Source organism: Macaca fascicularis, chromosome 4 (assembly GCF_037993035.2).
Source record: "Macaca fascicularis isolate 582-1 chromosome 4, T2T-MFA8v1.1".
NCBI lineage: Eukaryota > Metazoa > Chordata > Mammalia > Primates > Cercopithecidae > Macaca > Macaca fascicularis.
In genome coordinates this window covers 18,041,551-18,066,629 of record NC_088378.1, presented here as the reverse complement: position 1 = coordinate 18,066,629, position 25,079 = coordinate 18,041,551, and the positions used below count along the sequence as shown (strand labels likewise).

The 25,079-nt window shown below is 42.2% G+C and overlaps 2 long non-coding RNA genes and 1 pseudogene across 7 annotated transcripts in view; 2 read left to right on the top strand and 1 right to left on the bottom strand.

The window, feature by feature from the left end:
• Window positions 1-882: 882 nt before the first annotated feature.
• LOC141410041 (uncharacterized) lies at window positions 883-12,306 on the bottom strand. The gene is made up of 4 exons (XR_012433363.1): window positions 12,112-12,306; window positions 10,411-10,587; window positions 4,940-6,374; window positions 883-1,461 (listed from the first exon to the last, which is right to left on the bottom strand). It is a non-coding gene; the product is annotated as an uncharacterized lncRNA (long non-coding RNA).
• Window positions 1,818-4,716, top strand: LOC135970390 (acyl-coenzyme A diphosphatase NUDT19-like; annotated as a pseudogene).
• The window catches only part of LOC141410042 (uncharacterized), a 40,003-nt gene continuing 22,721 nt past the window's right edge, over window positions 7,798-25,079 (top strand). For all 6 annotated transcript variants that reach the window (XR_012433369.1, XR_012433366.1, XR_012433365.1 and 3 more), the window contains exon 1: window positions 7,798-7,950. This is a non-coding gene — a long non-coding RNA (uncharacterized lncRNA). The remainder of the gene's footprint in view (window positions 7,951-25,079) is intronic.

Sequence of the window (25,079 nt, the reverse complement as noted above, 5' to 3'; positions counted from 1 at the left end):
TTTACATATATTTATCCAGTGTCCCTGTGCCTCATGAGGATAATTCTCTGGGAAATTAAACCACAAAAAGATGCCTGCCTTTCCCCCAAGTCACAAGAGGCACAGGAATAAACGACACCCCCAGGCAAGACTTCTTGGCGTTCCATGTTGCTCTCTTTACTACAGTAAAATGATTCCACAAAGTTATGAAATTCAAATGCAAGGCCCTAACATGTGTTAGAGGCCAGAAAAAAATATCCCTAAGAAGACAGGGGCTGGGTTTGGTGGCTTACGCCTGTAATCCCAGCACTTTGGAGGCCAAAGCGGGTGGATCACCTGAGGTCAGGAGTTCAAGACCAGCCTGGCCAACATGAAACCCTGTCTCTATTAAAAATACAAAAATTAGCCAGGCATGGCAGTGGGCACCTGTAATCCCAACTACTCAGAAGGCTAAGGCAGGAGAATCACTTGAGCCTGGGAAGCGGAGGTTGCAGTGAGCCAAGATTACTCCACTGCACTCCAGCCTGGGTGACAGAGTAAGACTTGGTCTCAAGAAACAAAAAAGGAACATATTGGAGGAAGAAAGAGGAAACTGGCTCCAGCATTTAAAGGATCACTCTCTGCCATGATCTCCCACTCTTGTTTGAAGTGTTTCCTTTTTATTACATTAATTCTTCATAACTGACGGAAGTTTCCTTTCCTTCCTTTTCTTCCTTTCTTCTGCAGTCAGTACCCTGCAAGGCATCAGGGATGTCAGCATAACTAGGACACATTTCCACCCTCAAGGAGCTCAGAGGCTAGTAAGAAACTTAAGATTTAGTCAGGGAAATATATGCCTTTTATACATTGTTTTATTTTTTTAATAGACAGATAAAATGGTATGTATTTATCATGTACAGCATGATTTTTAAAGTATATACGCATTGTGGAATGACTAAGTCTATCTAATTGACATACACATTAACTTACAGAGTTATCATTTTTGTGGTGAGAACATATAACATCCACTCTCTTAGCATTTTTCAAAAATGTAACATACCATTAACTATAGTCATGATGTTGTGCACTAGATCCCTTGAACGTATTCCTCCTGTGTAACTGAAATTTCGGTTTTGCCCAACCTCACCTCCTTGTCGCCTCCAATAGCTCGAGCCTCAGATAAACACCATTCTACTCTTTTCTTCTCTGAGTTCAACTTGCTTAGATTCCACACACGAGTAAGATTATACAGTATTGTCGTTCTGTGCCTTTTACCTAACATAATGTCCTCCAGGTTAATCCACGTTGTAACATAAAACAGAATTTCCTTGTTTTTTCATGGCTGAATAGTATTCCATTGTGTTTATGTATCACATTTTCTTTATCCATTCATCTGTTGATGGCCACTCAGGTTGATTTCTTAGCTTGCTCCTGTAATGCTGCAACAAACGGGGGTGCAGATCTCTCTTCAACACATGGGTTTCATCTCCTTTGGATACATATCTAGTAGTGGAATTGCAGAACATATGGTAGTTCTATTTTAATTTTCTTAAGGAACATCCATATTGTTTTCTATAATGATTGTACTAATTTACATTCCTACCAACAGTGTGCAAGGATTCCTTTTTTTCCACGTCTTCATCAACACTTATCTTTTGTCTTTTTTATAAAAGCCATTCTAACAAGTGTGAGGTGATATCTCATTGTGCTTTTAATTTGCATTTGTACATTTTTTGGCCCAGGGAACATTTGGAATTTTTATTTTGACCAGAAAACTATGAATATTTTCACTTTGAAATCTTAAAGTACTGATAGATTGGCATCTTAAAAGCGAATGCTGCTTGGAGGAGGTGGCCATAATGCTGCTTTGGCCCAGGGCCTCCCCGACTGGCCTGCGCCAAGGCCTGGCCTGGTCCTCAAGCTGCCTAGGGGCCAGCCTGCCTGCACCGGGACCTGCGCTCCTTCCTGTGGCTGTGCCTGCAACTTGACTGCACGCCCGACATCTGGGCGCTGCAGGACGGGAGTGCCTGGCTCACACCTTTCATGCCCGCCGTCACTCGTCACTCCCGCGCGGCCTCCTTACTGCGTTGCCTCCTTGAGCCGCTGCCGGTTTACCCTGACTTGGCCAAGGTGGTGGGCTGCCAGTGGTCATCTCTGTCAGTTGCAGCTGAGTTTCTTATCAAAAGAAATGTGGTTGGCACCCTCACAGTTCTACGAAATAAGAAGACTTGAAAACTTGGCCTCTCTCCCTGACTTGCACAAATTTTGTCTGGATGGTGCATTAGAAGGATAGGAAAGATGAATGCCCATCACCTTGTTAACTGCTGACGGGAGGCTCCAGCTTTTTCCAATTGATGAGCTACACTTGGAAGATTCAGACTTTTTCGAAAATCTTTTGTCTACTGAAAAGAAAGTCTGGGCCGGGTGCGGTGACTCATGCTTGTAATTCCCGCACTTTGGGAAGCCGAGGCGGGTGAATCGCCTGAGGTCATGAGTTCGAGACCAGCCTGGCCAACATGGTGAAACCCTGTCTCTACTAAAAATACAAAAATTATCCAGGCGTGGTGGCAGGCGCCTGTAGTCGCAGCAGGAGAATTGCTCGAACCTGGGAGGCGGACCTTGCAGTGAGCCGAGATGGCGCCACTGCACTCTAGCCTGGGCGACAGAGCGAGACTCCGTCTCAAACAAACAAACAAACAAACAAACAAACAAAGGCTGAAGAAATCATGAAGGAAGGCAAGTAATTTCACCGAATAGTGATATCCAATCACCATCTGTATGATATCTACGTGACTGTTCAAAGTGTAAACACGTTTATCCCGAGAACTCCTTAGTAAGAAAGAGCCATCTGTAGGGTGCCCATGCTGGTTTGTAAACTGGCTTACTTGGAGTCCTTGTGATTAATGAGGGTTGAATTTCAACTTGCTCAAAACGTAAGGAATTTTGTGCCTATAAAAGTTATTATAATGTAGTATTTCTTATTTCAAATGTTTTAGGGAGCTATCTTGCTTATTTTATTCTTTAAACCTTACAGTGTGCCACATGTATAAAGTTTATAAAGTATTAATGATCTTGTTAACCAAAATAAGAAAAAAATATCACAAGGGTTCCCACTCCTGTATTGTTTTATTATCTCAAAAGTTTAAATAAGGCCAGGCGCGGTGGTTCATGCCTATAATCCCAGCACTTTGGGAGGCCGAGGTGGCAGGTCATGAGGTCAAGAGATCAAGATTATCCTGGTCAACATGGTGAAACCCTGTCTCTACTAAAAGTACAAAAATTAGCTGGGCATGGTGGAGTGTGCCTGTAGCCCCAGCTACTTGGGAGGCTGAGGCGGGAGAATCACTTGAACCCAGGAGGCAGAGGTTGCAGTGAGATCACATCACTGCACTCCAGCCTGGTGACAGAGTAAGATTCTGTCTCAAAAAGAAAAAACAAGTTTAAATAAGATATTCTGCTGCTATTGTTTTTCTTGCCATTCACTATATTGGCACTTTTCCAAATGTGCTTTAGAGGTTGATCCATGAATTTCTTAGACATTTTGCTGGAATTATTTTAAGGGTGCCTGATTAGATGGTGAACAGGAGACTGAGACAAACTAAAAGGGACCATGTCCTTGTTTTCTTTCTATGTCTTTAGCTTGATGATTAAGATACAATTCCTTTTAAAATCAAATGACATTAGTTATTATGCTTCCCAAATTAGAAATCTATTTTAGTTGACATTTTAAAGATTAGAAATCTATTTTAGTTGATATTTTAAAGAAACACAAAGCCATAACGAAAACCATCATTGTTTTTACTCCAGAGTGTTAATGAATGTAAAGAGGTTACAGAGATGTGGTGTTTAAAATAATGATGTTTATTTTTACTACATTTAGTGAGTAATTTTTCATTGTCTTTAAAGATAAATAATATTTATTGACTAAAGGTGAGAAGCTGAGTGCAGTGGCTCATGCCTTTGGGAGGCCGAGGCTTGAACCCAGGAGGCAGAGGTTGCGGTGAGCCAAGATCGTACCAATGCACTCCAGCCTGGGCAATAAGAGAGAAATTGCATCTCAAAAAAAAAAAAAAAAAGGTGAGAAATGTTAGTTAAGACACCTACTGTGTCAAGATCTTTGACTGTATTATGCATTGGACAAATGATTTCATTTTGAGGCAAGAAAATAGGGTCTGGAGCCAAGGGAACATAAGGCTGATTCACACTTCAGCTATGACAGGAAATATCCTCTCCATAGGGTGTTGGGGACCAGCTTCAACACAACCCATAGGGTACCTGAAGTCTGGTGGCGACAAAGGAATGAGAAGAGACAGGTTAAGAGTTCATAAAGGTAGGAGCCAGGGGGCCAGAGCAAATCAGAGGCTGCAAAGACCCAAAGTTCTGGTCTCCACACTATTTATTGAGTACGGTCACTTAGATCTAAGAAGCAGATGTTCAGGGCGAACAGTGAAAGAGAGGCAGTGTGTCGTAAGTGTAATGTATAGCAGAGGTGGTTTAAATGAATCTCCTTTATGCTTAAACAGCATATCTTTAACTTATCAGAGAGTAGCTAGTGGGAGCCTGCTTAACTAGGAGGCTGCATGTCTGGCCACATTCCAATGCTTCAAAGGAGTATCTTTCTCCTTGAACACAGTGTTTATGGACAAGAGAGCAGATCTCGCTCTGAGCATGGGAACATGATGGCAATTAGGAGGCTTTCCTCCTCAGAGGCCTCTTGTGGCTTTCCACAACTTATTGTCCCATATTTTTATGGCCAGCTTATGCAGGCCCCCCCCCACCACCCCTCCCCCCCCCGCCAAGTACTTTTCCCAACAATAGGGCATACACTGAGTAAATGACTTTGTAACTTTACTTCATCCTCTTCATTTACATAGGGAGTACCCCCAAGTAACCAGTGGAATCTTCTAGAGGGTATTTAAATCCCCACCAATTCTGTAACAGCACCCTATGCTCAGGCCCACTCCCACACTGTGAAGTGTACCTTCATTTTCAATAAATCTTCCATTCCTTCCTCGCTTTGTGCATTTTGTCCAGTTCTTTGTTCAAGATGCCAATAACCTGGACACCCTCCACTGGTAACATATTTTGATGAGCCAGTCAGAAGTTCCAGGAGAAGGTAGGCCCAAAGTTTGGGACTTACTTCTCTTCTTCTTTCCCCTTTCCTTTCTGCTCTTTACAGGGGAATCTCTCTCTCTGTCTCTCTTTTCTTTCCAACTCAGGACCCTTGGTGGACAGCACTGAAGCAAGGAAGCAACTGCAGGTTACTGGTGGTGGCTGGTGAAACTAAGGGGTTTCCATGTGAAGGTGCCGAACTGCCACCACCCAGTTTGCTTAAGGGACCAGGGTCTTTTTCATTTCTTTTTTTTTCCCCCTTTCTTTCTTTTTCAGTCTTTCTGTGGCTGTTTCCTAGTAGCTCCTTGGAAATTGAGGACAATTGGCTGGAGTCACTCCCTAGTATTGCCTGAAGGCCTACGAATGCATGGGAATAACTGCCTTGCCCAGAAGAGGAAATGACTTTTTTTTTTTATCTTTTCTGGGTGTGGTCCCTGCTCCCTACATGTAGCACAGCTCAGAGCAAACCTGCACAAATTTCAGGTGACTTAAACCTTCTTCTCTTATGCTATATTCTACCCTTCCCCTGTTCAACTGGCTAAGAGCAAAAGAAACCCACCCAGCCTCCAGTTCCTATCATTGAAGTTTGTGGAAAGGAAAGCACTGGGAAAGCATGGCCTTATCAAATTATAAGGATGCTAAAAGTCAAGGATTACACTCAGGTACAAAGGAAAGCTCATAGTAGGCTCTGAAGGGAAAGCACGAAAAGTGGCACTGGTGCCCACCTAAACAGTGACATCTGACACTTTAAGATTGCACCCCACAGGAGGACACTCTGAGGGATCCTGTGGACCTCAGCCTCCCCAAAGGGGAGGCTCTTAGTAGAGGTTGTGAGACCTAGTCATTGTCTCATGTGTCCATGTGAAGAGACCGCCGAACAGGCTTTGTGTGAGCAACAAGGCTGTTTATTTCACCTGGGTGCAGGCGGGCTGAGTCCAAAGAGTCAGAAAAGGGTGATGGGATTATCATTAGTTCTTACAGGTTTTGGGATAGGCAGTGGAGTTAAGAGCAATGTTTTGGGGGCAGGGGGTGGATCTCACATAGTACATTCTCAAGGGTGGGGAGAATTACAAAGAACCTTCTTAAGGGTGGGGGGAGATTACAAAGAACCTCCTTAAGGGTGGGAGAGATTACAAAGTACAAGGATGGGGCAGAAACAAATCACAATGGTGGAATGTCATCAGGTAAGTCTATTTTTACTTCTTTTGTGGATCTTCAGTTGCTTCAGGCCATCTGCATGTTTACGTGCAGGTCACAGGGGGATATGATGACTTAGCTTGGGCTCAGAGGCCTGACATTCCTGTCTTCTTATATTAATAAGAAAAACAAAACAAAATAGTGGTGAAGTGTTGGAGTGGTGAAGTATTGGAGCGGCGAAAAATTTTGGGGGTGGTATGGAGAGAGAATGGGCGATGTTTCTCAGGGCTGCTTCAAGTGGGATTAGGGGGAACGTGGGAACCTACAGTGGGAGAGATTCAACTGAAGAAAGATTTTAGGGTAAGGGGTGATATTATGGGGTGTCAGAAGGAGCATTTGTCGTATAGAATTACTGGTGATGGCCTGGATGTGGTTTTGTATGAACTGAGAAACTAAACCAAAGACACAAGGTCCAAATAAGAGGAGGAGAAAAACAGGTATTAAAGGACTAAGAATTGGGAGTACCCAGGACTTCCAATTACAGAGTGTCCAATGGGGTTCAGCATAATTATTTGCTTGGTTGGCTAGTTTTTGGGCTCTATCCTTGAGTTTTTTTTATGTTGTCATATACCAGGTCAGATTGATTTAGGTAAAAACAACACTCTTCATTTAAAAATATACAGAGTCCCCCTGTTTTTTAGCAGTGAGTAAGTCAGGGTCTCAGTGATTTTGAAGAAAAGACAAATGCAAAGCCAGCAATTGTTTGTTAAAGAAGGATTAGAAACAGCTAGGAGAGAGTGAATTTGATAGTGTGGTAGAGATGGCTGGGGAGAGGTAGAGGGTGGCATAAGAATGGGAACCAGAATAAGAGTGAATATAAATGAATGAGACTTCTTCAGGGTGAAAGTATTGGAGGGCACCTTGCCACTGAAGATCTTCTATCCACTTCAAGAGAGACTTAAGGGTGGCGATTTGAGGTAAAACCAGGAGCCACTAATTACCAATGTTATGCCCAGACCGTTTATTCCCCGAAGAAGACCACCAGAGTCCAGAGTCAAAGCTAAGCAGCAAGGATCTTTATTACAGGTTCGAACCTGGAACTCTCCCTCGCTCGTGAAACGAGACGGGCAGGAGAGCTCCCCCACTGAGCTCCGAGCAGTGTTATATAGTCTAAGAAAAGTGGGCATAGAGTTATTATACAAATCAGATATATGATTGGCTAGTGTTTGAACAAGGCGATTTGGCTAACTATGATTGGTTCCCGCCATTTCTGATATTTTGGTTCAAACTTTGAGGCGGGAGAGCAGGTTTATGGCAGCAAGAGTTTATCTTACTTAAACACGTCTTGTGACCTTGCCTCAGAACTTACAAAATCTCTGGTATGTGCAAAACAAAATCTCTGGTACGTGCAGAAAACCAGGTACTCACAGAACTTACGAAATCTCTGGTATGTGCAAAGATTAGAGAGCAGAACAAGGGTGTAGCGGGTGGGGGGCGGGTACACATCTATCTTTGTGTCCTTTCACCAAGGGCCTGAGAAACTGCTTGGGTCATTTGACCAATAAAGGCTGGTCTGTTATCAGACTGTATAGTGGTGTGAAGGCCAAACCAAGGAATTATGTCTGACAGAAGGGAAGAAATGACCACAGTGGCCTTCTCAGACCCGGTGGGAAAGGCCTCTACCCATTCAATGAAAGTGTCTACCCAGACCAAGAGGTATTTCAGTTTCCTGACTCGGGGCATGTGAGTAAAGTCAATCTGCCAGGGGCAAATCCCCGAGCTTGATGTGTAGGGAAGGGAGGGGGCCTGAACAATCCCTGAGGAGTAGAATAGCAGATGGAACAACTGAGAAGTGATTTCCTTGAGGATAGATTTCCATGATGGAAAGGAAATGAGAGGTTCTAAGAGGCAGGCTAGCGGCTTGTAACCTACATGGAAGAGGTTATGAAATGATGACAGAATAGAATGGGCCTGTGAGGTGGGAAGGAGATATTTTCCTTGGTCCAAGAACCATTTGCCTTGTGTGGGAAGAGATGGATAGGTGGAAGTTTCAGTGGGAGAGAAGGTGGGAGTGACCAATGAGAAGGAGAAAAACTGGCCATGAGGGACAGAAGTTGGAAGGCTAGCTGCTTCTTTAGCTACCTTACCAGCGTAAGCATTGCCCTGAGTGATGGGATCTGATGTCTTTTGGTGGCCCTTGCAGTGTATGACTCCAGCTTCCTTTGGAAGTAAAGCGGCTTTGAGAAGAGTTTTTATTAAAGAGGCATTAATGGTGGAGGACCCTTGCGTAGTGAGGAAAATTTCTTTCTGCCTAATATAACAGCATGGTGGTGCAGGATATGGAAGGCATATTTAGAGTCAGTATAAATATTGCCATGTAATTCCTTTGCAAGAGTGAGGGCTCGAGTTAAGGCAATGAGTTCGACTTGCTGAGAGGTAGTGGAGGAGGGCAGAGCGGTAGCCTCAATGGTAGATGTGGAAGATACTATAGCATAGCCCGCCTTTGCTGGTGTGTGGCGATTAGGCCTGGTGGAATTGCCATCAACAAACCAGGTGTGATCAGGGTGAGGAACAGGAAAGAAGGAAATATGGGGAAATGGAGTGAATGTCAGGTGTATCAGAGAGATACAGTCATGGGGGTCAGGTGTGGTATCCAGAATAATGTGGGAGGCCGGATTGAAGTCTGGGCCAGGAACAATGGTAATTGTGGGAGATTCAACAAAGAGTGAGTATAGCTGAAGGAGCCAGGAAGCAGAAAGTATATGTGTCAGGTGTGAGGAAGAAAATACATTTTGGAAGTTATGAGAACTGTAAAGAGTTGAGCATAGTTTGTGATTTTGAGGGCCTCTAAAAGTATTAGGGTGGTGGCAGCCGCCACACAGAGACACGACGGCCAGCCTAAAACAGTGAGGTCAAGTTGTTTGGACAAAAAGGCTACAGGATACAGTCGCAGCTCTTGTGTAAGAATTTCAACCGCACAGCTCTGCACTTTGGCTCTGTGTAATGAAAATGGTTGGGATGATTTAGGGACAGCTAGTGTGGGAGCAGCTTTTGGGGCTGTTTTTAAGGAACAGAAAGAGGAGTGGGGAAAGGATTTAGGATCTATGGGGTTACCTACATTTGTTTTTGTGAGTTTATATAATGGTTTAGTCAGGATGGTAAAACTAGGTATCCAAAGGCAGAAATACTTAATCATGCTCAGGAAGGAAAGGAGTTGTTGTTTTGTAGAAGGAGTTGGCGTTTGGGAGATTAGCAAGACACGATCGGCAGGCAGAGCATGCGTGTTTTCATGAAGAATTATGCTGAGATAGGTAACGGATGAGGAAGAAATGTGGGCTTGACTGAAGTAATGGGGGCTGTCCATGAAGCCTTGCGGCAGTACAGCCCAGGTAATTTTGCTGAGCCTGTTGGGTGTCAAGGTGAGTCCAAGTGAAAGCAGAGAGGCTGGGATGAAGGGTGCAAAGGAATAGTAAAGAAACCATGTTTGAGATCCAGAACCGAATAATGGGTTGTGGAGGGAGGTGTTGAGGATAGGAGAGTATATGGGTTTGGCACCACGAAGTAGATAGGCAAGACAATTTGGTTGATAAGGCACAGATCCTGAACTAATCTTAAGACTTGTCCGGTTTTTGGACAGGTAAAATGGGGGAATTGTAAGGGGAGTTTATAGGCTTTGAAAGGCCATGCTATAACAGGCAAGTGATAACAGGCTTTAATCCTTTTAGAGCATGCTGTGGGATGGGATATTGGCGTTGAGCCGGGTAAGGGTGATTAGGTTTTAATGAGATGGTAAGGGGTGCACCCTCCGTCGCCAAAGAGGGAGTAGAGGTGTCCTATACTTGTGGATTAAGGTGGGGAGATACAAGGAGAGGATGTGAAGGAGGCTTTGAACTGGGGGAAAAGGCAGCAATGAGGTGTGACTGTAGCCCAGGAACAGTCAGGGAAGCAGATAATTTGGTTAAAATGTCTCGGCCTAATAAGGGACGTGGGCAGGTGGGGATAACTAAAACAGAGTGCATAAAAGAATGCTGTCCAAGTTGGCACCAGAGTAGGGGAGTTTCAAGGGGTTTTGAAGCTTGGCCGTCAATACCCACAACAGTTATGGAGGCAAGGGAAACAGGCCCTTGAAAAGAAGGTAATGTGGAGTGAGTAGCCTCCATATTGATTAAGGAAGGGACGGACTTATCCTCCACTGTAAGTTACCCAAAGCATCTGCAATGGTCCAGGGGGCTTCTGAGGCGATGGGGCAGCATCAGTCTTCAGCCGCTAAGCCGAGAAGATCTGGGAAGGAGTCAGTCAGAGAGCCTTGGGCCAGAGTTCCAGGGGCTCTGGGAGCGGCTGCCGGGTGATTTGGATAATCCGTTGATTTCCAGTAGGGTCCTGCACAGATGGGACACAGCTTAGGAGGAATCCCGGGCTGCAGGCATTCCTTGGTCCAGTGGCCAGATTTCCAGCACTTGAAGCAAGACCCTGGGGGAGGAGGTCCTGGGGGACTGCCTGGCCGCTGTGGCTTAGGCATTTTGAAGTTCTGTGTGCGGGAGATGTGGCTGGGGTTTCTCTCACAGTGGAGGCAAGTAATTGCAACTCAGAAATAAGTTGCTGCTTGGCTGCCTCTTTTTTGTTATTGCACACCTTGAAGGCAAGGTTAATTAAATCCTGTTGTGGGGTTTGAGGGCCAGAATCTAATTTTTGGAGTTTTTTTTTTTTTTTTTTTAAAGGAGTGGACTGGGTGATAAAATGCATATTGAGAATAAGATGGCCTTCCTCTGGGGTCTAGGACAGTAAAGCATCTAAGGGTTGTTGCCAAATGGACCATGAACTGGGATGGGTTTTTATATTTGATGAAAAAACCTAAATTCTAACTGATTTGGGAGAGGTCGGATAAAGAAAAAAGAGCATTAACCTCGACTATGCCTTTAGCTCCAGCCACCTCTTTAAGAGGAAATTGTTGGACAGGTTGGGGAGGGTTAGTCACAGAACGAAACTGTAAGCCAGACCAGGTGTGAGGAGGGGAGGTGATAGAAAGATTATGGGGTGGGCGAGAAGAGGCTGAGCAAGAATTGGGACCTGGCATGGCCTGGTGAGGAGCAGCCCGAGGAGAAGGAGAGAGGTCAGATGAGTCTGCAGAAAGGAAGGATTCAGAGGACTCAGAGCTTGGGGTGGAGACTGAAGGAACAGACAGGATAGAAAGAAAAAAGACTTGGGATGAGTCTCACTGGGAGCAGAGACTAGGTAGGGACCAATGTGTAAAAGAATGCCCAGACGTCAGGCACTTCAGACCATTTGCCCATTTTTCGACAAAAATTATCTAGATCTTGTAGGACAGACGAATCGAAAGTACCATTCTCTGGCCACTTGAAACTACTGTTGAGTTTGTAATGGGGCCAAGCGGTATTGCAGAAGAAAATAAGGCGTTTAAGTTTTAGGTCAGGTAAGAGTTGAAGAGGTTTTAAGTTCTTGAGAACACAGGCTAAGGGAGGAGGAGGAATGGAGGGTGGAAGGTTGCCCATAGTAAAGGAGGCAAGTTTAAAGAGGAGGGTAGAGACACGGAGAAACGGGGTGGGGAACAGCCCTGGGCTGCAATGTGGGTGAGCAGCCAAAGCAGGTGTCCCCGCAATTGACTTGCCACCAAGGGAATGTGTGTCAGTGACCAAAGCGGGCGTCCTTGTGGTGATCAGACACCAATGAAATGTGGCTGAAAAATCAGGCAGGCGTCCCCGCAATGATTAAACACCGAGGGAAGGCTGTCTCCCCAAGTTCGTGACCGGCGCCGGAGTTTTGGGTCCACAGATAAAATGTGTCTCCTTTGTCTCTACTAGAGAGGGAAAAGAACTGGAATTGGAAGGACAGGGAGACTGAAGAGTAGCGAGAGAGGCTGGAGAAGAGAGTGAAAAGACCACTTACCCGATTTGAAATTGGTGAGATGTTCCTTGGGCTGGTTGGTCTGAGGACCTGAGGTCGTAAGTGGATCTATTCATGGAGTGAAGGTGAGGACAGGGGACTGGTCTCCTGAAGGAGTCCCTCTGACCCAGGTCTTCAGCACCAAATGTCTCGCGCATCCCTGTGGAGAGACCACCAAACAGGCTTTGTGTGAGCAACAAGGATGTTTATTTCACCTGGGTGCAGGAGGGCTGAGTCCGAAAAGAGTCACCAAAGGGTGGTGGGATTATCATTAGCTCTTATAGGTTTTGGGATAGGTGGTGGAGTTAAGAGCAATGTTTTGGGGGCAGGGGGTGGATCTCACAGAGTACATTCTCAAGGGTGGGGAGAATTACAAAGAACCTTCTTAAAGGTGGGGGAGATTATAATGAGCCTTCTTAAGGGTGGGGGAGTTTGCAAAGTACATTGATCAATTAGGGTGGGGCAGAAACAAATCACAATGGTGGAATGTCATCAGTTAAGGCTATTTTCACTTCTTTTGTGGATCTTCAGTTGCTTCAGGCCATCTGGATGTATATGTGCAGGTCACTGGGGATATGATGGCTTAGCTTGGGCTCAGAGGCCTGACAATCATAAGCCCTCCTTAGAATTTTCTCTCAGAGTTGCAATGCTGCTTGGCCCCAAAATTGTTTAGAATCTGGAGTTCACTGTCTACTGGGAGAGTGGGATGGCCATTGCATGTATGCAGGCTTTTGTGCTAAGCAGCGGGCCTAGTTAACTAACATATGATGCTCTCATTTGGTGCTGTTTAGCCTCAGTGTTCTTTGGAGTCTGGGGAAGTTTGGCCTTTAAAAATCAAATTGCTGTCAAAACTGCTTTACCTGAAATTTTGCTTCACAGCCTTCATTGGATTATCTATTAGGGCAAACAAAGTAAAACTGGTGAGCTCTTATTGCTATCTCATGGCTAGGGTTGTAAGCAATTGGATCTTCATTGATGCCTGTGTATACGTGTCTAGATGTGTTTATTTATATGTATACTTAGTGTTATAGCCTGTGTCTACCAAATTGGCTTATAAGTAAAAGAGTGCCCATAAATTAAGTAAATAGTCTAAGCAGTTTTCAAGTTCATGTGACTTACATTACTAAACAAGCTGGCTTTAAAATTATTGGTAAAAAAAAAAAAAAAAAAAAAAAATTATTGGTAAAATAAAGATAGAAATGCCTTCAGAATTGTAAGCATACGTTTTTGTCTGGATTTGATAAATTTGTCTTTGCTAGAGATTTTGAGATGTGAGTGTTTGACATAGAAAGTTATAAAACTATAAACCCAGCCAAAACGATCTTGGTTTGCATGCTTTTTTTTTTTTTTTTTTTAAACAAATGAGAGTAATTTATGAAAGGAAAATATCTTGGGCCCTCAAAATCACCAAGCTGAAGGGAAAATTCTAGCTAAGAACTCTTTAGGGCAAACCTACCTCCTATTCTATTTAAAATCTCACTGAGATGAATGCATATCTAATTGTCTCCTTGGGAAGGCTAATCAGAAACTCAAAAGAATGCAATCATTTGTTTCTCACCTACTTGTGACCTGGAAGCCCCCAAACCCCCTCCCTGTTTTGAGTTTTCCCGCCTGCCTTTCTGGAGCAAACCAATGTTCATTTTACATATGTTGATTGCTGTCTCCTGTCTCCCAGGTTAAAAGTCAAAGAATTGAGTACAGTGAATGGAATAAGTGTTTTAGGTAAACTTTTTGTGTAAATTAAAATCTTAAAGTTATTTTTGATGCTCACTTAATATCTGGGTCGTTTTCAATTAAGAAAGGGTCGTTATATAGACAAATATGTTTCCAAAATTGTGGAATTGTTCTCATCTATAAATTCCCATATCTGAGAGTTCAAGATTTCTTGCTTTTTAGGGTTTCACTGAAGTATTAGGTTTCTAAGGATAAAAATTCTAGTTAATCCATAATTTTGTATACAAAATGTGCCAGAAAGGGTTATGTTGTTAGTGAAAAAAAGAATAATTTTGTCTAATTCAGAAGTTATCTAAAAGTTAGTTCAAAGTACAGATTTGAAAAGGTTATTTGTGAAACAATGTAGTAAGGAATCATTAAGTAGGGGAAGATGTAGAAAAAGTTTAAATAATAAAATATTCTTTAAAACCTGATGGAGAATTGGAGATATTTGGCTAACTAACATTTTCATAAAGCTCTTAATCTTGATTAAAGTAAAATAATAAATATTGTAAAGAAATGCCAATTTACTCTCCAGCTGTGGCAGGGAATATCCTCTCCATAGGGTATACATGGAGTAAATGACCTTGTAACTTCACTTCATCCTCTTCATTTACATAGGGTGTACCCCAAGTAACCAATGGAATCCTCTAGAGGGTATTTAACCCCCCACAAATTCTGTAACGGTGCCTTGAGCCCCTATGCTCGACCCACTCGCACAACGTGGAATGTACTTCCATTTTCAATAAATCCCTTCATTCCTTCCTTGCTTAGTGCATTTTATCCAGTTCTTTGTTCAAGATGCCAAGAAACTGTGAAAGGAATGAGGCACATCCCCCATATATCTCCCAACTTCCTGAGCCCAGCACAAACACATTCCTCCATATTTCTTTCAAACTTCAGAAAAACATCACCTGAGAGATCTCCGATAAGGAATGCTAAATGTAGAATGTTAACCAATTGTAATGCTGTAACCGAGAGAATTACCTTGTTCCCTGTAACTTTACATATCCTGTTTACATCGCGCTATAAAAAGCAAGCACTCGCATTGTTCGAGGCCCTCCTGTATGCTGTGGAATGGAGGGACCAAGTTCGAACTTGTAGTAAAAATCCTTGCCGCTTGGCTTTGACTCTGGACTCTGGTGGTCTTCTTTGGGGAACCAACGGTCTGGGCATAACAACTGAACACCCTCCACCGGTAACAATTTTTCATGAAATGACTTAGTTTTTCTACTGTAAAATAAAGACAATGATGAATTTTTTAAAATGCCTACTTGGACTTGTCTTTTATTAAATAAATGCCTTTTACAAAGGACTGAAAGGCAAGGAAAGTCTACTGTATTTTTGGATGATGCTTTTCCATGACCAGAAGTGATTTTTTTAATATAATGAGTTTTTAGTGATACTGACACATACTGCAAACATTTCAGAGTGCCACTAAACCCCAGGCTTTACAGCTTTAAAAATTCAAGTTTTTAACGCCCTCCTTGCCCACATTTTTTTGGTCATTCTAAGACCAACTATTAAGCACAGGCACAGCAAGCATGCTTTCTTTCTAATAGGCACTGCAATGTTCCAGAACTACAGTTTCCCTCCTTATTCCTCGGCTCACTGTTAAAGTGGAAAGATAGGGGCTTCCATTACATGGGGCAGGGTTATCCTGTAATCTCACATTGGGTTCTGGAGTTGGTAACTGATGCATTTTGAATGCAGCAACCACCCCATTGTTTTAAGGACATGAGGCTGATGTTGGATATTATGAAATGAATAAGTAAACATCAGCTCGTGCATCTAAGTATCGTCCCTCAGGGCTCTGTGGTGTAAAAAGTGCTTTGATGTGGCTGAGAGAATGAGACACCCTCATGGGCTGCTTCTGCTCCCCAGCACAGAGTAAGTGTCTTCCAGTGACGTAGTCAAATGAAAAGGAACCACACTCATTGTGCAGATGAAGCAGATTTTTGTCTAGTGACCTGTTGTAAAATGTAATCAGAGCTTTCCTTTAATGGACTGAAAATCCAAACTAATTAAAATACTGTCTGACCCAAACCATAGTTCAGATCAGACTGTGAGAGGCTATTGTCTTTAATTCACTTCACCTCTCCTCTGAAACATGCCCTGCTTCTTTTGAAAAGGTTAAAATTATGTCCATGCAGCAAAACTATAAATGGCCTGCCTTAAAAGGAGTAGGCATCCAAAAGATATCCTGAATCCTCACCCTTAGCAGGATGAAAGAGCAGACACTGGAGAAGAATGTCTGCTTATATTTTCAGGCAAAAGATGTGAAGTAGGGAAAGAAAAATTTTAATAAATTGACATTTATTCAAATCATAATGGGAGGAGTTTTACATGTTTTTCATTGTGTTTTAGAAAGACAGCACATATCACTGCAGGTCCATACACGCAGGGAAGAAGTCTCCACTTCCCAACAAGAGATGCATGGATATCATGGTACCATCCATGAATTCAAACTGAAGGGTCTAGAAAATCAAACTGGAGGTCAGTGTGCGTGAACAACAGGGATAAGAGCTCCATGATCCTTTCTTCAAATATATCATGAGACTGAGAAGGAATTAATTTTGGAAAAAAAAATAGAGGTAGACAAAAGAAGCCAAAATATTGCTTTCTCCAGCTGAATCATCTGCCACGCAATCTGGTTCCATGAAAGTCCTGAGCAGACTGGCAAGAAAAAACTTAAAGAGCTTATGGGCTGCGCTTGGTGGCTCACGCCTGTAATCCCAGCACTTCCGGAGGCCAAGGCAGGCAGATCACGAGGTCAGGAGCTCAGGACCAGCCTGACCAATATGGTGAAACCCCATCTCTACTAAAAATGCAAAAATTAGCTGGGCATGGTGGCGGGTGCCTGCAATCCAAGCTACTCCGGAGGCTGAGAGAGGAGAATCGCTTGAACCCAGGAGGTGGAGGTTGCAGTGAGCTGAGATCGTGCCACTGCACTCCAGCCTGCGCAACAGAGTAAGACTCTGTCTCAAAACAAACAAACAAACAACAAAAAAAACAGCTTATGGACCAGCATGGCCAAAGCAGAATGAATGAGGGAAATAATTCTAAGAAATGAGGTTAAAGGGAACAAGAAGCACAACTGTGAAACACAGAAAGTCCTTATTCCGGTGTCTAAGACTTGCTCCCTAAATGGTACCTATAAGAGCTGCCTGTGGGACTGTGAGCTTCTAATAGAGACAGAAGCCCTCAGAGCCGGAATCCATCCTCTTCACTTCCATATTTTCAGCACCTATGGTAGTTCCCAGCACAAGTGCTGAGTGAATGACGAACAAATTATTTACTCTAATTATACTCACGAGACTGTTATGTGAGGTCAGAGCATTAAGTTATTAATTTATAACGTGTGATACACCTCTCTAATGTATTAATTATATCAGGCGGCTATCCAGGGCACTTTCTACCGGTTATCCAAGTAGTTAGGTAGCCTAATTAATCAAAAGGAAACTGCTTAATAAGCATGGAATAAGATCAAAGAAAGCTGGACAGTCTTAAGGGATGTTACCTGCAATCTTGTCTTCTTTGCCCTCGCAATTTTACATATCAGAAGACATATCCAGCCAATAAACTGGGTCAAAGGCTGGACGCGGTGGCTCACGCCCGTAATCCCTGCCCTTTGAGAGGCTGACGAGGGTAAATCACTAGGTCAGGAGTTCAAGACCAGCCTGACCAAGATGGTGAAACCTCGTCTCTACTAAAAAATACAAAAAAATTAGCCGGGCGTGGTGGCCTCGGGAGGCTGAAGCAGAGAATGGATTGAACCCGGGAGGCAGAGGTTGCAGTGAACTGAGACTGCACCACTGCACTCCAGCCTGGGTGACAGAATGAGACTCCGTCTCAAAAATAAACTTCAATTACCTCTTAAAAATTCTATCTCCAAATTCCTCAAATGTCCAAATATCTCCTGCCTCTTTACAGGCCCTATCACATTAAGGGTTAGAATTTCAACATGAATTTGAGGGGGACACAATTCAGCCCACAACAGCTTGCCTCTTATTAATAATATGCCATTTATTTAGTCATTGTGACAATAATTTCAGAAGGTCAATGTAAGCCTATATCACAGCATCTAATGCACAACAGTGATTACAGATTGTGCATCAAATTTTTAATTTGGATAACACAAGCAGAGGATTACACTAGATGACCTTTAAGGTCCCTCCCAACTCTGAGACTCCATGAATATATTTGTTAACTGCTAATATTTTTAAAATTATGATTGTTTATATTATATCAGTTGAATTACCTTTAGGTGGGAGCATCAGAACGATCTAGAGAAATGTATCAAAAAGTGACTTAAGCTACATTATGTAAAAAGCGTTCCCGGAGTAAAGAAGTTCCAGGTTAGTTAACAAAATTGCTTAACAAATCATCAGAGCCAGGATTCTTTCCATCTTTCCAGCCTGCCAGTCATCAATGTGCCAGCAGTTTCCCCATGGTCACAAAATGGCTGCATTAGCTCCAGGTATCACATCATTACAAAGTCTCCACAGGCAATACAAAGGAAAAGTGAAACATCTTTGCTTTTTGCCATTTTTTTTTTTTTTAAGAATAAAGAAAGCATTTCATAAAACTCCCCATCAGGCTTCTCATTGGTCAGATTTTTGTCACCTACGTACTATGATTGGTTTAAATCAGTAGACATCCCCTCATTTCTCATTGATAGAACTAAGTAACATATTGTACACACCAACTCAATGAAAGGCAAAGCAGGGAAAGGCACAAGTAGACTATAAGTCCTTCCTAGGGGTTGGTGAGGAGTCAGTTTCCCTTGACATGGAATACATAAGAATTGATCAAATCCAGGTTCTGTTAGCATTGAAGATAGGAAGATCTGTTGGCTACAGATATAACCGAATTATATCAAAACCCCAAATCAGAGCTAGCAGTAAAAATGAGCATTTGATAACAAGATTACCTTGGGAAATCTGAAAAACCACAAAGATGGTGACGACAGTGGTTCCTACCCTAGTGTTCCTTAGAAATATCAGAAGGTACTGATGGAATTTCTGAGCTTATTTTCAATATCTCAAAAACCCTAGGAGAAAAGGTCTATACAAACTAACTAAAATGTTAAATTTTTTTGATTTTGACTGAAATTCTATAAAGTCAGTATGCTAAGGATTGCTCTCTCATCCTAATCAGAAGCTCATTTTAGTTTTAAATATATATTGAATTAATGGAATGTTTTCAATAAATCAATAACTAAATAAACATATTTGAAAGGTATATTTCAAATATGAAAGACTCTTTTAAAACAAGAATTCCATGGGAGAATTTTTTTTTTTTTTTTTTTTTTTTGAGACGGAGTTTCACTCTTGTTGCTGAGGCTGGAGTACAATGGCGTGATCTCGGCTCACTGCAACCTCCGCCTCCTGGGTTCAAGCGATTCTCCTGTCTCAGCCTCCTGAGTAGCTGGGATTACAGGCATGTGCCACCACACCTGGCTAATTTTGTATTTTTAGTAGAGATGGGGTTTCTCCATGTTGGTCAGGCTGGTCTCAAACTCCGGACCTCAGGTGATCCGCCCGCCTCGACCTCCTAAAGTGCTGGAATTATAGGTGTGAGCCACCATTCCCAGCCTGAAAGTACTCTTTAACGGGTCACTCGTAGAGGAAAATGTGAGAAATCATTGATGTTCAAACTATTCCCTTCTTCAAGGTAACGTAAAGAATTTCAGCTCCTTGGGACTCAGGAGTGCTATCCTGTCTACAGAGAGAAGCAGTAAACACCCACAGACATTAAACATTCAACCTCAGTCTATTCTGTGCCTAGGCAGATATCTTTCCACTGACCATCTGCTAAAAAGTCATGATCTTTTCATATCATTAACTTAAACACCACCAGGATTTCTTGAATAAATGCATTCATTAATATAAGTGAATGGAATATGCACTCCTGTTATCTTTTATTTCTATGAGAAAAGGACCAATCAACAATGAGCATTTAAATTAAATTCTATCAGCAAAATATACTTGTATGATACCATAGACATTTGCATTTTATACCCTGCAATTACTATCTGCTAATAGTAATTTAATTGTTTAATGAATAATATCAAGGAGAGTAAATATTAATGAAAATGTAGAACATTTTATTTTATTTTATTTTATTTATTTATTTTTGAGACAGAGTCTTGCTCTGTTGCCCAGGCTAGAGCACAGTGGCGTGATCTCAGCTCACTGCAGCCTCCACCTCCCGGTTTCAAGAGATTCTCCTGCCTCAGCCTCCTGAGTAGCTGGGATTACAGGGGCCTGCCACTGTGCCCGGCTAATTTTTGTATTTTTAGTAGAGATGGGGTTTCACCATGTTGGCCAGGGTGGTCTCAAACTCCTGACCTCATGATCCACCCGCCTCGGCCTCCCAAAGTGCTGGGATTACAGGCATGAGCCACCGCGCCCAGCCGAAAATGTGTAACATTTTAATGAGAACTTCTGGTTTTATTTGTCAATAGTGACAACTATATTCAGTAATTTTTAAAAGATGATTAATCAAAGCCAGAAAATAGTAAGGAAAGATGATTGCATGGCTCTTGAATATTAGATGGCCAAAGGAAAACAGCTAATTTCTAAAAGTAGTGTTTGGGGAAGAGAATAGAACAAATTGTAGCATAAAGTGTAGCATAAATTGTCAGGTGTTTTGCATATGTATTTTGATACTAATGGGGACAATTTTGATACTAAACTGGCTAGAAAGAGAATGCAGTGAGATTCCATGAATACCCCTGTCTACATGCCTTTTTTATTAGAATAACATCTAATCCTGCTTGGCAGCTGAAAGATATAATTAGCGTGCTAATGAGTAAAACGTCTACAGAGTAGAGAATGGTCTCAAAGGTTGGTGGAAGATGTTCTGGGAAGACATGTTTCTGCTGTTGTTGCTTTATTTGTTTCTAAGTTACGGCTTGCATTCACACACTGGTGAAGTGGACACTAAGCAACAAGTATATCCGATACTCCTTGTCATGCTGGAGGGTCACTGTCTTAAGGAGCTTTTTGGTTTCCAGGAACAAAGACCCAAACTAACTCAATTAAGTCAGGATATTGGGAACATATAAGAGGACAAAAGAAATGTCACAGATACAGAAGCCAGAGTAGGGTCAACACACATACATTCAGGAGAATAAACTGAAAGGTGGGTCTTACTCCAAGACTTCTCTGGAGATCTCAGCAGTATGTCTTTGCCGCAGTGCTCTGCAATTGACAGGGCACCTACCCTTCCACACATGCCTCTCTGTTTTCTCTTCCTAGGAACTGGCTTATTCACCCTCTAATCTGTGATTCTTTTCTCCATCTTGAAGTATATGCTCATTTATAACTATAGCTCATGCACAGTTTACCTCACTCATAACGTGGTCCAGCCTATCTCCATTTCACTCCCTTTCACTGTATTTTCCCACTGATAACTCTATTCTCCTAGAATATCCCACTTGGATTGCCTAAGATAGATAGTCTCATTGGCTTAGACCATCTTTCATGCATGGGTCACTAACTAGCTCATACACTGACTGCCCTGGGTCTGGTGCCCACTCTTTTCCAACCAGTTGTGTCCTGAGAGGTGGGAATACATGGTACCAAATGTGACTGCCCAGGGCTCTTCCTTCAGTAGGGAATGGAGAAGGGGACACTTTCCTTTGGAGCACCTGCAGGTCAGCCAGGCAGTGTGACTGACATCTCTAGTTAAACAACTAACTCAGGGGAACTCAGTCAGAAGACAAGCCAGTAGATAGTTTCATTATCTGGTTTGGAGATCTTCAGTGAGTCGGTAAATTGATAATTGTTTCATATTTACTTTATATAATATGATTATAGCCTATATTTCTTTTAATTTGTAAGTAAATGTTAGTAATTATGAGAGACACTTTTCAGGTACACTGGAGTTCTGATGCAATTAGCTTCTTGAGTCAAAACAACTCCAACAGATAGAAACATCTAGGAACCCACCATCTTCCCTCTCATAAAATAAGCTCCCTTTAGAATCCATGAATCATGACTATCCAATCCATTTTTAATAGCTTCTGTCGGAGACATTTCAAAATAAAGGGCAGTTATTATTTATTGTTTGTAATGAAGCCTGCTCAGCCCAGAGGGACATTAAGAGGATCACTGTCAGATTTTGTAAAATACCTTTGGCTTTTCAATGGAAAGGTACTATATATGATAATAAAAGGAATAGCAATAATATTCTTCCACCATCTTGACACGGAGTTCATCTTTCTCTTAAAAAATAAGTTCATCTTTAGGCCTTATGGGGATTACTGAATTCAATTTGTCCTAAGAATGCTAAGGCTGGTGAAAAAAAAGATGCTTATTATAAAAGCACTTTTTCCATTCCCTGTTCTGTTCAATATGTGTTGTTCTTAACTTTTGTGTATATGGGAGAGTTGACTACCTCTTGTAAATGCACAATAAAGTAATGGCGAAAACTGCCATGGCAAAAAATGGTGCTTTTGCCATTACTTTTGCACCAATCTAATAATTGAAATTTGAACTCTATAAAAATTTTAGGATGGTATAGAAAGAAATTTTTCAGGTGAAACTTTGCAAATGTTTCCCAGACTCACATGCATGCACTCATATGCTCAGGCAGTTCTATGCACACACATGAGAAAGACAAAAATAAGAAAAGGAGATGTGAAGTGAGAATTTTAAGAAAAACATTATATTCACACCTATATATGGATTGTGTTTATATTGCCTTACAAAGCACTTCTGTACATGTTATTTCACTTGATTCTCACTAGAAACCTTGGAGCTAGGTGGGAAGATGAGGATTGCCTAGCTCTTTTGCCCTGGGCACTGTAAAATTCTTTTCCAGAGAACAGGGCTGGGGATGGGAGAGCAGATGTGTCCACCATTTCATGCAGGCCACAAAGGGAGAGACTCTGTGGAAGCCCAGAAAGCTAGTGAACCTAGACATTGTTCTCCATCATGTCTTAATGTAGATTTCCAACTGTTTTTCCTTTAACCTTGCCAATACCTATGTTAAGGTGAGGAAAAGGATGCATTGTGAGACAGACAGAGTTGAAGGGGTTAGATCACTTGGATTATTCATTTCTTGTCAATTTTCAGGAAGCAACAGAGACCAAGATACTTAGTGCAAGCCACAGAGCTAAAAGTAATGATGAAGTAACTATATATGATACGAGGAGGCCAGGAGCAAGAGAGCTTTCCAAATCTGAGCCTCATGCAGGGGTTCCTGTGGTCAGTTCTCTATGACTTTAAGTCTGACTCACATATTTGATGTGCAGTTAATTCTCTATAAACAAACAACCTGTTTGATATGCTTTGGCTGTGTCCCCACTCTGATCTCATCTTGAATTGAAACTCCCACAATTCCCATGTGCCATGGGAGGGACCTAGTGGGAGGTAATTGAATCATGGGGGCAGGTCTTTCCTACATTGTTCTCATGATAGTGAATAAGTCTCACAAGACCTGATGGTTTTATAACGCGGAGTTTTCCTGCACAAGTTCTCTCTTGTCTGCCACCATGTAAGATGTGCCTCTCACCTTCGGCCATGATTGTGAGGCCTCTCCAGCCACGTGGAACAGTGAGTCCATTAAACTTCTTTATCTTTATAAATTACCCAGTCTCAGGGATGCCTTTATCAGCAGCGTGAAAACAAACTAATACACTGTTTTGACCAAACCACGGCAAAGAATTAAGTAACCACCCCCAGAGAAGTTGCCCAAGGCTTGCCTCTGCAGATACCCCTACCATCAACTCCTGCCTCTTGTGAATGATCACACTGCTCTAGTTTTTTTTAAATTTCCACTTTTCAGAAATTCCAGGCTGTCTCAAACAAGGCAACCTAACAACTTTCTCCCTATAGAAAACTTAACCTTGTCATTCTCCCACTTCTAAATCTAATTCAGAATTGCTTTTCTGGTTTTTACAACTCTTCATTGGTTTGCTCCTCCCTGCATATCCAAATTCATTTCTCCTTATCTTCATCAATCTGTCACCTTCAACACCACCCGTCACTCCACTTCTTGGCTTTTCAGGCAGTTACTGTTTGAATGAGAAGATTGAAAATCTCATTTCTCACTTTTGAGAACTCTTACAGGAACATATTGCAAAGCCTCCCTCACACCCAAGAGAGAGGAAGAGAGAGAGAGCATGACACCTCACAAAGAATGTCTAAAGTGGGAGTAGCCCTAAAATAGAGTACAATAATAAACTGATGCTGCTGTGCTTTCTTTAAAAAAATGAAAACAAAAAACAAAGCAAAATCTCACAACGGGACTTTCCTTCAGTAAATGAGTTATTATCAAAGTATTCAATTCTAGAAAAATCCCACAAATTGCTAAATTCTCTTTAAAAAAATATAAATAAATAAAAAACCATGCCGTTCAAACCACTGCAACAAGCCACAAGGGAAAAAAGGCTACAAAGACAAAGCCCCATTCTCATTTGGTACCAGTGCTACCCTGGTATGTGTTACACCACTGAAAAGACTTGTTAACTCAAACATCTGTTCTAAGGCACCCTTCACCATCAGAACTGGTACTCCATTCATATTCCTTCCTTCCACAGGTTTGACAGATGGATGAATTCCTAATGGCCCCAGATAAGATTCAAATAGTTGCAATAACCACCTCCTCCTTAGTGAACACGACTTTCCCCCCAGGTAATAAAATGGAGATAATGGTAGAGGGGTGTAAAATAACATAAATTGGGAATCTAGGTTCAAAATCCAACATTTTCCCTGCCAGCAGGAACACCAGACGGTGGTGTCTTGATCCTGCCATGCACATATTCCATGAGTGACAACAGGCAATGAGATGTGAAGGAAAAGAGAAAGATGTGCCCACCAGCTCCTTCCCAAAGGGCAGCCAAGTGTTTTATTTGAACTGCCTTGTGGCTTATTGGAGTCAGAACTGCATGTTCCATAGAAAACTGTCAGCCACCAAGTTAGGATCTTTACTGATTATCACCGAAGGTCTTTTGTCTTTGGAATGCAATGAAAAATAACTCCCATAAAGGAAGCTGGTATAAGCTGGGAAATGCAGGCTACTATATCAGAGTCATGTGGATAGATGTGTTCTGCTAGCAGGCTTCCATTTTACTCTATAACAGAAAAGAAAGATAAAATTTCCAGGAAAAAGAAATGAAAGCTGCTGCCAGTGGAAAGAATGTCTACCACCAAGTCAAGTAGGCTGGGGTCTCCACTTACAGATGGTGATTACCATAGACTATGGATTAAACCGTGTCTGCACATCCACACCAGAAGTCTCTACAA